The sequence below is a fragment of the Syngnathus leptorhynchus genome, unplaced genomic scaffold, assembly GCF_054491065.1.
Source record: "Syngnathus leptorhynchus isolate UIUO unplaced genomic scaffold, UIUO_Slep HiC_scaffold_35, whole genome shotgun sequence".
NCBI lineage: Eukaryota > Metazoa > Chordata > Actinopteri > Syngnathiformes > Syngnathidae > Syngnathus > Syngnathus leptorhynchus.
Genome location: NW_028232002.1, coordinates 60,364 through 72,500, shown reverse-complemented (window position 1 = coordinate 72,500; position 12,137 = coordinate 60,364).

The following is a 12,137-nucleotide window of genomic DNA, read 5'->3' as shown; positions in this document are numbered from 1 at the left end:
TCGTCTCGGTCTCGCCGCATTACGGTCGCGCCGGGGCCTGCGGGGCGGCGCGGGGAGCGCACGCTCACGCGGCGGCCGGGGCGCTAGAGTGCGACCCGCAGTGGGTAGGAACCGTCCACCCGACGTCGGACGAGCCGAGGCCGATGGAGGCCCTACCAAGGCGGGTCATGAGTGCCAGTCGGTCAGTTGGGTGAGGGGGTACTCGGAGGCCCGCCGGGAGCAGACGGGCGACCGGGGATGGGGGGCGTACGCGGGCGGGCGCCGGGAGAAGACGGCCCGTCCGGGGTCGAATCTCGGCCTGTGTTTTCGGAGCCGGCCGGGCATCACGCTCCCTCCTTGGATGGACAACATTCGTAGTTGACACTTTGTGTCATTTTATCCGAGCGGGCGGGCGCCTCGAGAGGCGGACCGTCCGGGGCGACTCTCGGCCTGTGTTTTCGGAGCCGGCCGGGCCTCAAGCTCCCTCCTTGGATGGACAACATTCGTAGTTGACACTTTGTGTCATTTTATCCGAGCGGGCGGGCGCCGCGAGGCGGACCGTCCGGGGCGACTCTCGGCCTGTGTTTTCGGAGCCGGCCGGGCATCACGCTCCCTCCTTGGATGGACAACATTCGTAGTTGACACTTTGTGTCATTTTATCCGAGCGGGCGGGCGCCTCGAGAGGCGGACCGTCCGGGGCGACTCTCGGCCTGTGTTTTCGGAGCCGGCCGGGCCTCAAGCTCCCTCCTTGGATGGACAACATTCGTAGTTGACACTTTGTGTCATTTTATCCGAGCGGGCGGGCGCCGCGAGGCGGACCGTCCGGGGCGACTCTCGGCCTGTGTTTTCGGAGCCGGCCGGGCATCACGCTCCTTCCTTGGATGGACAACATTCGCAGTTGACACTTTGTGTCATTTTATCCGAGCAGACGGGCGCCTCGAGAGGCGGACCGTCCGGGGCGACTCTCGGCCTGTGTTTTCGGAGCCGGCCGGGCATCACGCTCCCTCCTTGGATGGACAACATTCGTAGTTGACACTTTGTGTCATTTTATCCGAGCGGGCGGGCGCCTCGAGAGGCGGACCGTCCGGGGCGACTCTCGGCCTGTGTTTTCGGAGCCGGCCGGGCCTCAAGCTCCCTCCTTGGATGGACAACATTCGTAGTTGACACTTTGTGTCATTTTATCCGAGCGGGCGGGCGCCGCGAGGCGGACCGTCCGGGGCGACTCTCGGCCTGTGTTTAAGGAGCCGGCCGGGCATCACGCTCCTTCCTTGGATGGACAACATTCGCAGTTGACACTTTGTGTCATTTTATCCGAGCAGACGGGCGCCGCGAGGCGGACCGTCCGGGGCGACTCTCGGCCTGTGTTTTCGGAGCCGGCCGGGCATCACGCTCCCTCCTTGGATGGACAACATTCGTAGTTGACACTTTGTGTCATTTTATCCGAGCAGACGGGCGCCGCGAGGCGGACCGTCCGGGGCGACTCTCGGCCTGTGTTTAAGGAGCCGGCCGGGCATCACGCTCCTTCCTTGGATGGACAACATTCGCAGTTGACACTTTGTGTCATTTTGTTCGGCCTGTGTTTAAGGAGGCGGCCGTCCTCCACTCGGTCCGTGTTTAAGGAGCGACACTCGCGCTCCGGTTTGGCCTGTATTTAGGGAGGCGGCCGTCCTCCGCTTGGTCTGTGTTAAGGGCGACACTCGGTCCATGTTTGAGGAGCCTGGCCCTGACGCTCCTCTCCGGCCTGTGTTTAAGGAGGCGGCCGTCCTCCCCTTGGTCTGTGTTAAGGGCGACACTCGGTCCATGTTTGAGGAGCCTGGCCCTGACGCTCCTCTCCGGCCTGTGTTTAAGGAGGCGGCCGTCCTCCCCTTGGTCTGTGTTAAGGGCGACACTCGGTCCATGTTTGAGGAGCCTGGCCCTGACGCTCCTCTCCGGCCTGTGTTTAAGGAGGCGGCCGTCCTCCCCTTGGTCTGTGTTAAGGGCGACACTCGGTCCATGTTTGAGGAGCCTGGCCCTGACGCTCCTCTCCGGCCTGTGTTTAAGGAGGCGGCCGTCCTCCCCTTGGTCTGTGTTAAGGGCGACACTCGGTCCATGTTTGAGGAGCCTGGCCCTGACGCTCCTCTCCGGCCTGTGTTTAAGGAGGCGGCCGTCCTCCCCTTGGTCTGTGTTAAGGGCGACACTCGGTCCATGTTTAAGGAGCCTGGCCCTGACGCTCCTCTCCGGCCTGTGTTTAAGGAGGCGGCCGTCCTCCCCTTGGTCTGTGTTAAGGGCGACACTCGGTCCATGTTTGAGGAGCCTGGCCCTGACGCTCCTCTCCGGCCTGTGTTTAAGGAGGCGGCCGTCCTCCCCTTGGTCTGTGTTAAGGGCGACACTCGGTCCGTGTTTAAGGAGCCGGCCCTGACGCTCCTCTTCGGCCTGTGTTTAAGGAGGCGGCCGTCCTCCACTTCCTTCCATGCACCACCACATTCGCAGTTGACACTTTGCCATTTTTTCAGAGAGGTGACACTTAGTCGTTTTTTCGAAAGTTGACACTTAGTCGTTTTTTCGAAAGTTGACACTTTGCCGTTTTTTCAGAGAGGTGACACTTTGTCGTTTTTTCGAAAGTTGACACTTAGCCGTTTTTTCGAAAGTTGACACTTAGCCGTTTTTTCGAAAGTTGACACTTAGTCGTTTTTTCGAAAGTTGACACTTAGTCACTTTTTCGCCACAGTGACACCTCCAGCGCGTGCCACGGCGCTTTTCAGGTCTTCTATCCGACCTTGTGCTGTCGAGGACGGCGTGTCCGACGCCGTGGGGAGACCAGCACCATCTCCTCCATACTCGTAAACGAGGTGCTTTGGAAAACGGGGGGAAAGTCGATGAGTACACTGACTACTGGGACCATTTCATTGTACTCTGGCGCACCTGAAGACCAAAAAAGGTACTGCACCTTAGCCCGGGTACCTCACCCCCTGGTACCTCGAGGAGAACTTAGAAAAATTTCGACAAATTTTTGGTGAGCTCCAGGGAGAGAGGCTGATTTTTCGCTTTTTGAGGCCGACCGCCGAACCGGCGCGGGGCGGACTCACAAGCCCCGCAGAGCCGTGGGCACTTAGTCGTTTTTTCAGAGAGGCGACACTTAGTCGTTTTTTTGAAAGTTGACACTTAGCCGTTTTTTCGAAAGTTGACACTTAGCCGTTTTTTCGAAAGTCGACACTTAGCCGTTTTTTCGAAAGTTGACACTTAGTCGTTTTTTCGAAAGTTGACACTTAGTCGTTTTTTCGCCACAATTGGCTCTGAGCTCCAGGGGGAGAGCCTGGTTTTGCCTTATTTCAGGCCGGCTGGGGAACCGGCGCGGGTCGGATGCACGAGCCCGCAGAGCCGTGGGCACTTTGCCGTTTTTTCAGAGAGGCGACACTTAGTCGTTTTTTCAGAGAGGCGACACTTAGCCGTTTTTTCAGAGAGGCGACACTTAGCCGTTTTTTCAGAGAGGCGACACTTAGCCGTTTTTTCAGAGAGGCGACACTTAGCCGTTTTTTCAGAGAGGCGACACTTAGCCGTTTTTTCGAAAGTTGACACTTAGTCGTTTTTTCGAAAGTTGACACTTTCCAGGCGAGGACCGGCGTTTTCCGTCTTCCGGGTCCGACCCGGGAACCAGCGCTGAGCGGACACATTCGCTCGCAAGTGCCGTTGGCACTTAGAAAATTTTTCGTTTGTCATGAGCTCCGGGCGAGGACCGGCGTTTTTCGTCTTCCGGGTTCGACCCGGGAACCAGCGCCGAGCGGACACATTCGCTCGCAAGTGCCGTTGGCACTTAGAAAATTTTTCGTTTGTCATGAGCTCCGGGCGAGGACCGGCGTTTTTCGTCTTCCGGGTTCGACCCGGGAACCAGCGCCGAGCGGACACATTCGCTCGCAAGTGCCGTTGGCACTTAGAAAATTTTTCGTTTGTCATGAGCTCCGGGCGAGGACCGGCGTTTTTCGTCTTCCGGGTTCGACCCGGGAACCAGCGCCGAGCGGACACATTCGCTCGCAAGTGCCGTTGGCACTTAGAAAATTTTTCGTTTGTCATGAGCTCCGGGCGAGGACCGGCGTTTTTCGTCTTCCGGGTTCGACCCGGGAACCAGCGCCGAGCGGACACATTCGCTCGCAAGTGCCGTTGGCACTTAGAAAATTTTTCGTTTGTCATGAGCTCCGGGCGAGGACCGGCGTTTTTCGTCTTCCGGGTTCGACCCGGGAACCAGCGCCGAGCGGACACATTCGCTCGCAAGTGCCGTTGGCACTTAGAAAATTTTTCGTTTGTCATGAGCTCCGGGCGAGGACCGGCGTTTTTCGTCTTCCGGGTTCGACCCGGGAACCAGCGCCGAGCGGACACATTCGCTCGCAAGTGCCGTTGGCACTTAGAAAATTTTTCGTTTGTCATGAGCTCCGGGCGAGGACCGGCGTTTTTCGTCTTCCGGGTTCGACCCGGGAACCAGCGCCGAGCGGACACATTCGCTCGCAAGTGCCGTTGGCACTTAGAAAATTTTTCGTTTGTCATGAGCTCCGGGCGAGGACCGGCGTTTTTCGTCTTCCGGGTTCGACCCGGGAACCAGCGCCGAGCGGACACATTCGCTCGCAAGTGCCGTTGGCACTTAGAAAATTTTTCGTTTGTCATGAGCTCCGGGCGAGGACCGGCGTTTTTCGTCTTCCGGGTTCGACCCGGGAACCAGCGCCGAGCGGACACATTCGCTCGCAAGTGCCGTTGGCACTTAGAAAATTTTTCGTTTGTCATGAGCTCCGGGCGGAGACCGGCATTTTTCGTCATTCGAGGCCGACGGGGGAACCAGCCGGAGCGGACACGTTTGCTCGGAAGAGCCGTTGGCACTTAGAAAAAATTCCGTGTCTCGTGAGCTCCAGGGGGGACAGGCTGGTTTTATTCATCCGTAGCCGACATGGGAACCAGCGCGGAGCGGATTGGTGTTGCGCTGGCATATACCTCATCTCTCTCAGGAGTCCCCCCCTTATACGTGCCGATTGTGTTTTGGAAAACGGGGGGTAACTGGATGAGTACACTGACTAGGGGGACCAGTACACTAGCGAGTGGGACCAGTACACTGACTAGTGGGACCAACACACTATGAGCGCCTGGTACCTAAAATGGAAGTATAGAGGCCGAATTTCGGGCAAGATCACGCCGTGTTAGGCTTCCAGGACCTCGGCTAAGCAATTTTAACGGGTCGCCCGGTTCTTTTTTGAACCAGCCCGGTTCTTTTTTTTATCCAGCCCGGTTCTTTTTACACTTCCAGCTGGAGCTCGGGAGCGGCTTTTTGCACAAGAACACGCCGTGTTAGGCTTCCAGGACCTCGGCTAAGCAATTTTAACGGGTCGCCCGGTTCTTTTTTGAACCAGCCCGGTTCTTTTTTTTATCCAGCCCGGTTCTTTTTACACTTCCAGCTGGAGCTCGGGAGCGGCTTTTTGCACAAGAACACGCCGTGTTAGGCTTCCAGGACCTCGGCTAAGCAATTTTAACGGGTCGCCCGGTTCTTTTTTGAACCAGCCCGGTTCTTTTTTTGATCCAGCCCGGTTCTTTTTAAACTTCCAGCTGGAGCTCGGGAGCGGCTTTTTGCACAAGATCACGCCGTGTTAGGCTTCCAGGACCTCGGCTAAGCAATTTTAACGGGTCGCCCGGTTCTTTTTTGAACCAGCCCGGTTCTTTTTTTTTATCCAGCCCGGTTCTTTTTACACTTCCAGCTGGAGCTCGGGAGCGGTTTTTTGCACAAGAACACGCCGTGTTAGGCTTCCAGGACCTCGGCTAAGCAATTTTAACGGGTCGCCCGGTTCTTTTTTGATCCAGCCCGGTTCTTTTTTTTATCCAGCCCGGTTCTTTTTACACTTCCAGCTGGAGCTCGGGAGCGGCTTTTTGCACAAGAACACGCCGTGTTCGGCTTCCAGGACCTCGGCTAAGCAATTTTAACGGGTCGCCCGGTTCTTTTTTGATCCAGCCCGGTTCTTTTTTTTATCCAGCCTGGTTCTTTTTACACTTCCAGCTGGAGCTCGGGAGCGGCTTTTTGCACAAGATCACGCCGTGTTAGGCTTCCAGGACGTCGGCTAAGCAATTTTAACGGGTCGCCCGGTTCTTTTTTGATCCAGCCCGGTTCTTTTTCCACTTCCAGCTGGAGCTCAGCAGCGGCTTTTTGCACAAGATCACGCCGGGTTAGGCTTCCAGGACCTCGGCTAAGCACTTCTAACGGGTCGCCCGGTTCTTTTTTTTTTAACCAGCCCGGTTCTTTTTACACTTCCAGCTGGAGCTCAGCAGCGGCTTTTTGCACAAGATCACGCCGGGTTAGGGTTCCAGGACCTCGGCTAAGCAATTGTAACGGGCCGCCCGGTTCTTTTTTTGATCCAGCCCGGTTCTTTTTACACTTCCAGCTGGAGCTCAGCAGCGGCTTTTTGCACAAGATCACGCCGGGTTAGGCTTCCAGGACCTCGGCTAAGCACTTCTAACGGGCCCTGGTCCACCCCTGCCAGCGCATTTCAAAACTTGGCATTAATTTCGACCTAAGAGACGAAGTCTGATTTTTTTCTACCACTTGGGCGGCCTTTTTGCACCCAGAACACCCGCACCGGCACCATAAATTCGAAGGGTGCCGAGTGCGTCGGCGCAGATTCTGCGACGGAGTGACACTTCCCTCTTGTGGACATTCGGCGGTAGGTGAAATGCGCACTCGGTCTTCTCTTTTCTTTTCCTTCCAGTGAAACTTTGGCAACATTCTGCGAGCTGCTGGCTTCCAGAACCTCGGCCAAGCAGGTGGAGGATTTTTTTCCACTTCCAGCTGGAGGTGAGGAGGGACTTTTTGGGCAAGATCACGCCGACTTAGCAAGCAAGGTGGAAGTGCCAGCATGCTCCGTGGCTGGAAGTGTGGAGGTGCCAGCACCCTCCGTGGCTGGAGCTATGGAAGTGTGGAGCTCCAGCACCCTCCGTGCCTATGGAAGTGTGGAGCTCCAGCACCCTCCCTGCCTATGGAAGTGTGGAGCTCCAGCACCCTCCCTGCCTATGGAAGTGTGGAGCTCCAGCACCCTCCCTGCCTATGGAAGTGTGGAGCTCCAGCACCCTCCCTGCCTATGGAAGTGTGGAGCTCCAGCACCCTCCCTGCCTATGGAAGTGTGGAGCTCCAGCACCCTCCCTGCCTATGGAAGTGTGGAGCTCCAGCACCCTCCCTGCCTATGGAAGTGTGGAGCTCCAGCACCCTCCCTGCCTATGGAAGTGTGGAGCTCCAGCACCCTCCCTGCCTATGGAAGTGTGGAGCTCCAGCACCCTCCCTGCCTATGGAAGTGTGGAGCTCCAGCACCCTCCCTGCCTATGGAAGTGTGGAGCTCCAGCACCCTCCCTGCCTATGGAAGTGTGGAGCTCCAACACCCTCCCTGCCTATGGAAGTGTGGAGCTCCAGCAGCCTCCGTGCCTATGGAAGTGTGGAGCTCCAGCACCCTCCCTGCCTATGGAAGTGTGGAGCTCCAGCACCCTCCCTGCCTATGGAAGTATGGAGCTCCAGCACCCTCCCTTCCTATGGAAGTGTGGAGCTCCAGCACCCTCCGTGCCTGGAGCTATGGAGCTCTGGAGCTATGGAGCTATGGAAGTATGGGGCCACCAGCCAGCACCCTCCGTGGCTCAACCACGCCGGCCCAGAGTTCCAGCCGCTCGGCTTCACTCTCTCACAAGCCCCGCCTGGAGCTCCCCAGCCCACCCCTGGTACCTCAACTACCGAGGCCAGCCGCTCGACCAGGCCGGCCCAGAGTTCCAGCCGCTCGGATAAGCTCTGTCACTCTCCCGCTAAGCAGCCACCGGTAACGGGGAAATGTCGCCGCCTTGTGGACACGCCCTTGTAAATGAGTGGGCTTTCGCACTTAGTGCAATTTTCGCCAACTCTCTGACTGGAGCTATGGAAGTATGGAGCTCTGGAGCTATGGAGCTATGGAGCTATGGAGCTATGGAGCTATGGAGCTCTGGGGCTATGGAAGTATGGAGCTATGGAGCTATGGAGCTATGGAGCTCTGGAGCTATGGAAGTATGGAGCTATGGAGCTATGGATGTATGGAGCTATGGAGCCACCAGCCAGCCAGGCTGGAGCTATGGAAGTATGGAGCCATGGTGCTCTGGAGCTATGGAAGTATGGAGCTATGGAGCTATGGAGCTATGGAGGTATGGAGCTATGGAGCTATGGAGGTATGGAGCTCTGGAGCTATGGTGCTATGGAGCTCTGGAGGTATGGAGCTATGGAGCTATGGTGCTATGGAGCTCTGGAGCTATGGAAGTATGGAGCTCTGGTGCTATGGAAGTATGGAAGTATGGAGCTATGGAGCTCTGGAGCTATGGAAGTATGGAGCTATGGAGCTCTGGAGGTATGGAGGTATGGTGCTATGGAGCTCTGAAGCTATGGAACTATGGAGCTCTGAAGCTATGGAGCTATGGAGCTCTGGTGCTCTGCAGCTATGGAAGTATGGAGGTATGGAGCCACCAGCCAGCACCCTCCGTGGCTCATCCACGCCGGCCCAGAGTTCCAGCCGCTCGGCTTCACTCTCTCACAAGCCCCGCCTGGAGCTCCCCGGCCCACCCCTGGTACCTCAACTACCGAGGCCAGCCGCTCGACCACGCCGGCGCAGAGTTCCAGCCGCTCGGATAAGCTCTGTCACTCTCCCGCTAAGCAGCCACCGGTAACGGGGAAATGTCGCCGCCTTGTGGACACGCCCTTGTAAATGAATGGGCTTTCGCACTTAGTGCAATTTTCGCCAACTCTCTGACTGGAGCTATGGAAGTATGGAGCTCTGGAGCTCTGGAGCTATGGAAGTATGGAGCTATGGAAGTATGGAGCTATGGAGCTATGGATCTATGGAAGTATGGAGTTATGGAGCTCTGGAGCTATGGAGCTATGGAGCTATGGAGCTATGGAGCTATGGAAGTCTGGAGCTATGGAAGTATGGAGCTATGGAAGTATGGAGCTATGGAGCTATGGAGCTATGGAGCTATGGAGCCACCAGCCAGCACCCTCCGTGGCTCAACCACGCCGGCCCAGAGTTCCAGCCGCTCGGCTTCACTCTCTCACAAGCCCCGCCTGGAGCTCCCCAGCCCGCCCCTGGTACCTCAACTACCGAGGCCAGCCGCTCGACCAGGCCGGCCCAGAGTTCCAGCCGCTCGGCTTCACTCTCTCACAAGACCCGCCTGGAGCTCCCCGGCCCACCCCTGGTACCTCAACTACCGAGGCCAGCCGTTCGACCACGCCGGCGCAGAGTTCCAGCCGCTCGGATAAGCTCTGTCACTCTCCTGCCGCGCAGCCACCGGTAACGGGGAAATGTCGCCGCCTTGTGGACACGCCCTTGTAAATGAATGGGCTTTCGCACTTAGTGCAATTTTCGCCAACTCTCTGACTGGAGCTATGGAAGTATGGAGCTATGGAGCCACCAGCCACCCAGGCTGGAGCTATGGAGCTCTGGAGGTATGGAGCTCTGGTGCTATGGAAGTATGGAGCTATGGAGCTATGGAAGTATGGAGCTATGGATTTATGGAGCTCTGGAAGTATGGAGCTATGGAGCTCTGGAGGTATGGAGCTATGGAGCCCTGGAGCCCTGGAGCTATGGAGCCCTGGAGCTATGGAGCTATGGAGCCCTGGAGCTATGGAGCTATGGAGCCCTGGAGCTATGGAGCTATGGAGCTCTGGTGCTATGGAGCTATGGAGCTCTGGTGCTATGGAGCTATGGAGCTCTGGTGCTATGGAGCTATGGAGCTCTGGTGCTATGGAGCTATGGAGCTCTGGAAGTATGGAGCTATGGAGCTCTGGAGCTATGGAGCTATGGAGCCCTGGAGCTATGGAGCCCTGGAGCTATGGAGCCCTGGAGCTATGGAAGTATGGAGTTCTGGTGCTATGGAGCTATGGAGCTCTGGTGCTATGGAGCTATGGAGCTCTGGAGCTATGGAGCTCTGGAGCTATGGAGCTATGGAGCTCTGGAGGTATGGAGCTATGGAGCTATGGAAGTATGGAGCTCTGGTGCTATGGAGCTATGGAGCTCTGGTGCTATGGAGCTATGGAGCTCTGGTGCTATGGAGCTATGGAGCTATGGAGCTCTGGAAGTATGGAGCTCTGGTGCTATGGAGCTATGGAGCTCTGGTGCTATGGAGCTATGGAGCTCTGGTGCTATGGAGCTCTGGAGGTATGGAGCTCTGGTGCTATGGAGCTATGGAAGTATAGAGCTATGGAAGTATGGAGCTCTGGAGGTATGGAGGTATGGAGCTCTGCAGCTATGGAAGTATGGAGCTCTGGAGGTATGGAGCCACCAGCCAGCACCCTCCGAGGCTGGATCAATGGAAGTGTTTAGGTACCAGGCGGCCAAAGTGCCGAGGCCTCACGCTCGACCACGCCGGCGCAGAGTTCCAGCCGCTCGGATGAGCTCTGCCACTCTCCCGCCGCGCAGCCACCGGTAACGGGGAAATGTCGCCGCCTTGTGGACACGCCGTTGTAAATGAATGGGCTTTCGCACTTAGTGCAATTTTCGCCAACTCTGTGACTGGTGCTATGGAAGTATGGAGCTCTGGTGCTATGGAAGTATGGAGCTATGGAGCTCTGGTGCTATGGAGCTCTGGTGCTATGGAGCTATGGAGCTCTGGAGGTATGGAGCTCTGGAGGTATGGAGCTCTGGTGCTATGGAGCTATGGAGCTCTGGTGCTATGGAGCTATGGAGGTATGGAGCCACCAGCCAGCACCCTCCGTGGCTGGATCAATGGAAGTGTTTTAGGTACCAGGCAGCCAAAGGGCCGAGGCCTCACGCTCGACCACGCCGGCGCAGAGTTCCAGCCGCTCGGATAAGCTCTGTCACTCACCCGCCGCGCAGCCACCGGTAACGGGGAAATGTCGCCGCCTTGTGGACACGCCGTTGTAAATGAATGGGCTTTCGCACTTAGTGCAATTTTAGCCAACTCCGTGGCTGCAAGTATGGAAGTATGGAGCTATGGAGCCACCAGCCAGCACCCTCCGCGGCTGGAGCTATGGAAGTATGGAGCTATGGAGCTATGGAAGTATGGAGCTATGGAGCTATGGAGCTCTGGAAGTATGGAGCTATGGAGCTCTGGAGGTATGGAGCTATGGAGCCCTGGAGCCCTGGAGCTATGGAGCCCTGGAGCTATGGAGCTATGGAGCCCTGGAGCCCTGGAGCTATGGAGCTATGGAGCTCTGGAGGTATGGAGCTATGGAGCCCTGGAGCCCTGGAGCTATGAAGCCCTGGAGCCCTGGAGCTATGGAGCTATGGAGCCCTGGAGCTATGGAGCTATGGAGCTCTGGTGCTATGGAGCTATGGAGCTATGGAGCCACCAGCCAGCACCCTCCGTGGCTGGATCAATGGAAGTGTTTTAGGTACCAGGCAGCCAAAGGGCCGAGGCCTCACGCTCGACCACGCCGGCGCAGAGTTCCAGCCGCTCGGATAAGCTCTGTCACTCACCCGCCGCGCAGCCACCGGTAACGGGGAAATGTCGCCGCCTGGCGGACACGCCGTTGTAAATGAATGGGCTTTCGCACTTAGTGCAATTTTAGCCAACTCCGTGGCTGCAAGTATGGAAGTATGGAGCTATGGAGCCACCAGCCAGCACCCTCCGCGGCTGGAGCTATGGAAGTATGGAGCTATGGAGCTATGGAAGTATGGAGCTATGGAAGTCTGGAGCTATGGAGCTCTGGGGCTATGGAAGTATGGAGCTCTGGGGCTATGGAAGTATGGAGCTATGGAGCTCCGGGGCTATGGAGCTATGGAGCTCCGGGGCTATGGAGCTCCGGGGCTATGGAGCTATGGAGCTCCGGGGCTATGGAGCTCCGGGGCTATGGAGCTCCGGGGCTATGGAGCTCCGGGGCTATGGAGCTATGGAGCTCCGGGGCTATGGAGCTCCGGGGCTATGGAGCTCCGGGGCTATGGAGCTCCGGGGCTATGGAGCTATGGAGCTCCGGGGCTATGGAGCTCCGGGGCTATGGAGCTATGGAGCTCCGGGGCTATGGAGCTCCGGGGCTATGGAGCTCCGGGGCTATGGAGCTATGGAACTATGGATCTCTGGAGCTCTGGAGCTATGGAAGTATGGATGATCCAGCACCCTCCGTGGCTGACCGCTGGTGCTCGGGGCCGGTGAACTCGGCACCCGCCGGAGGCGGGTGCCTCGGTGACCGCTGTCGCTTG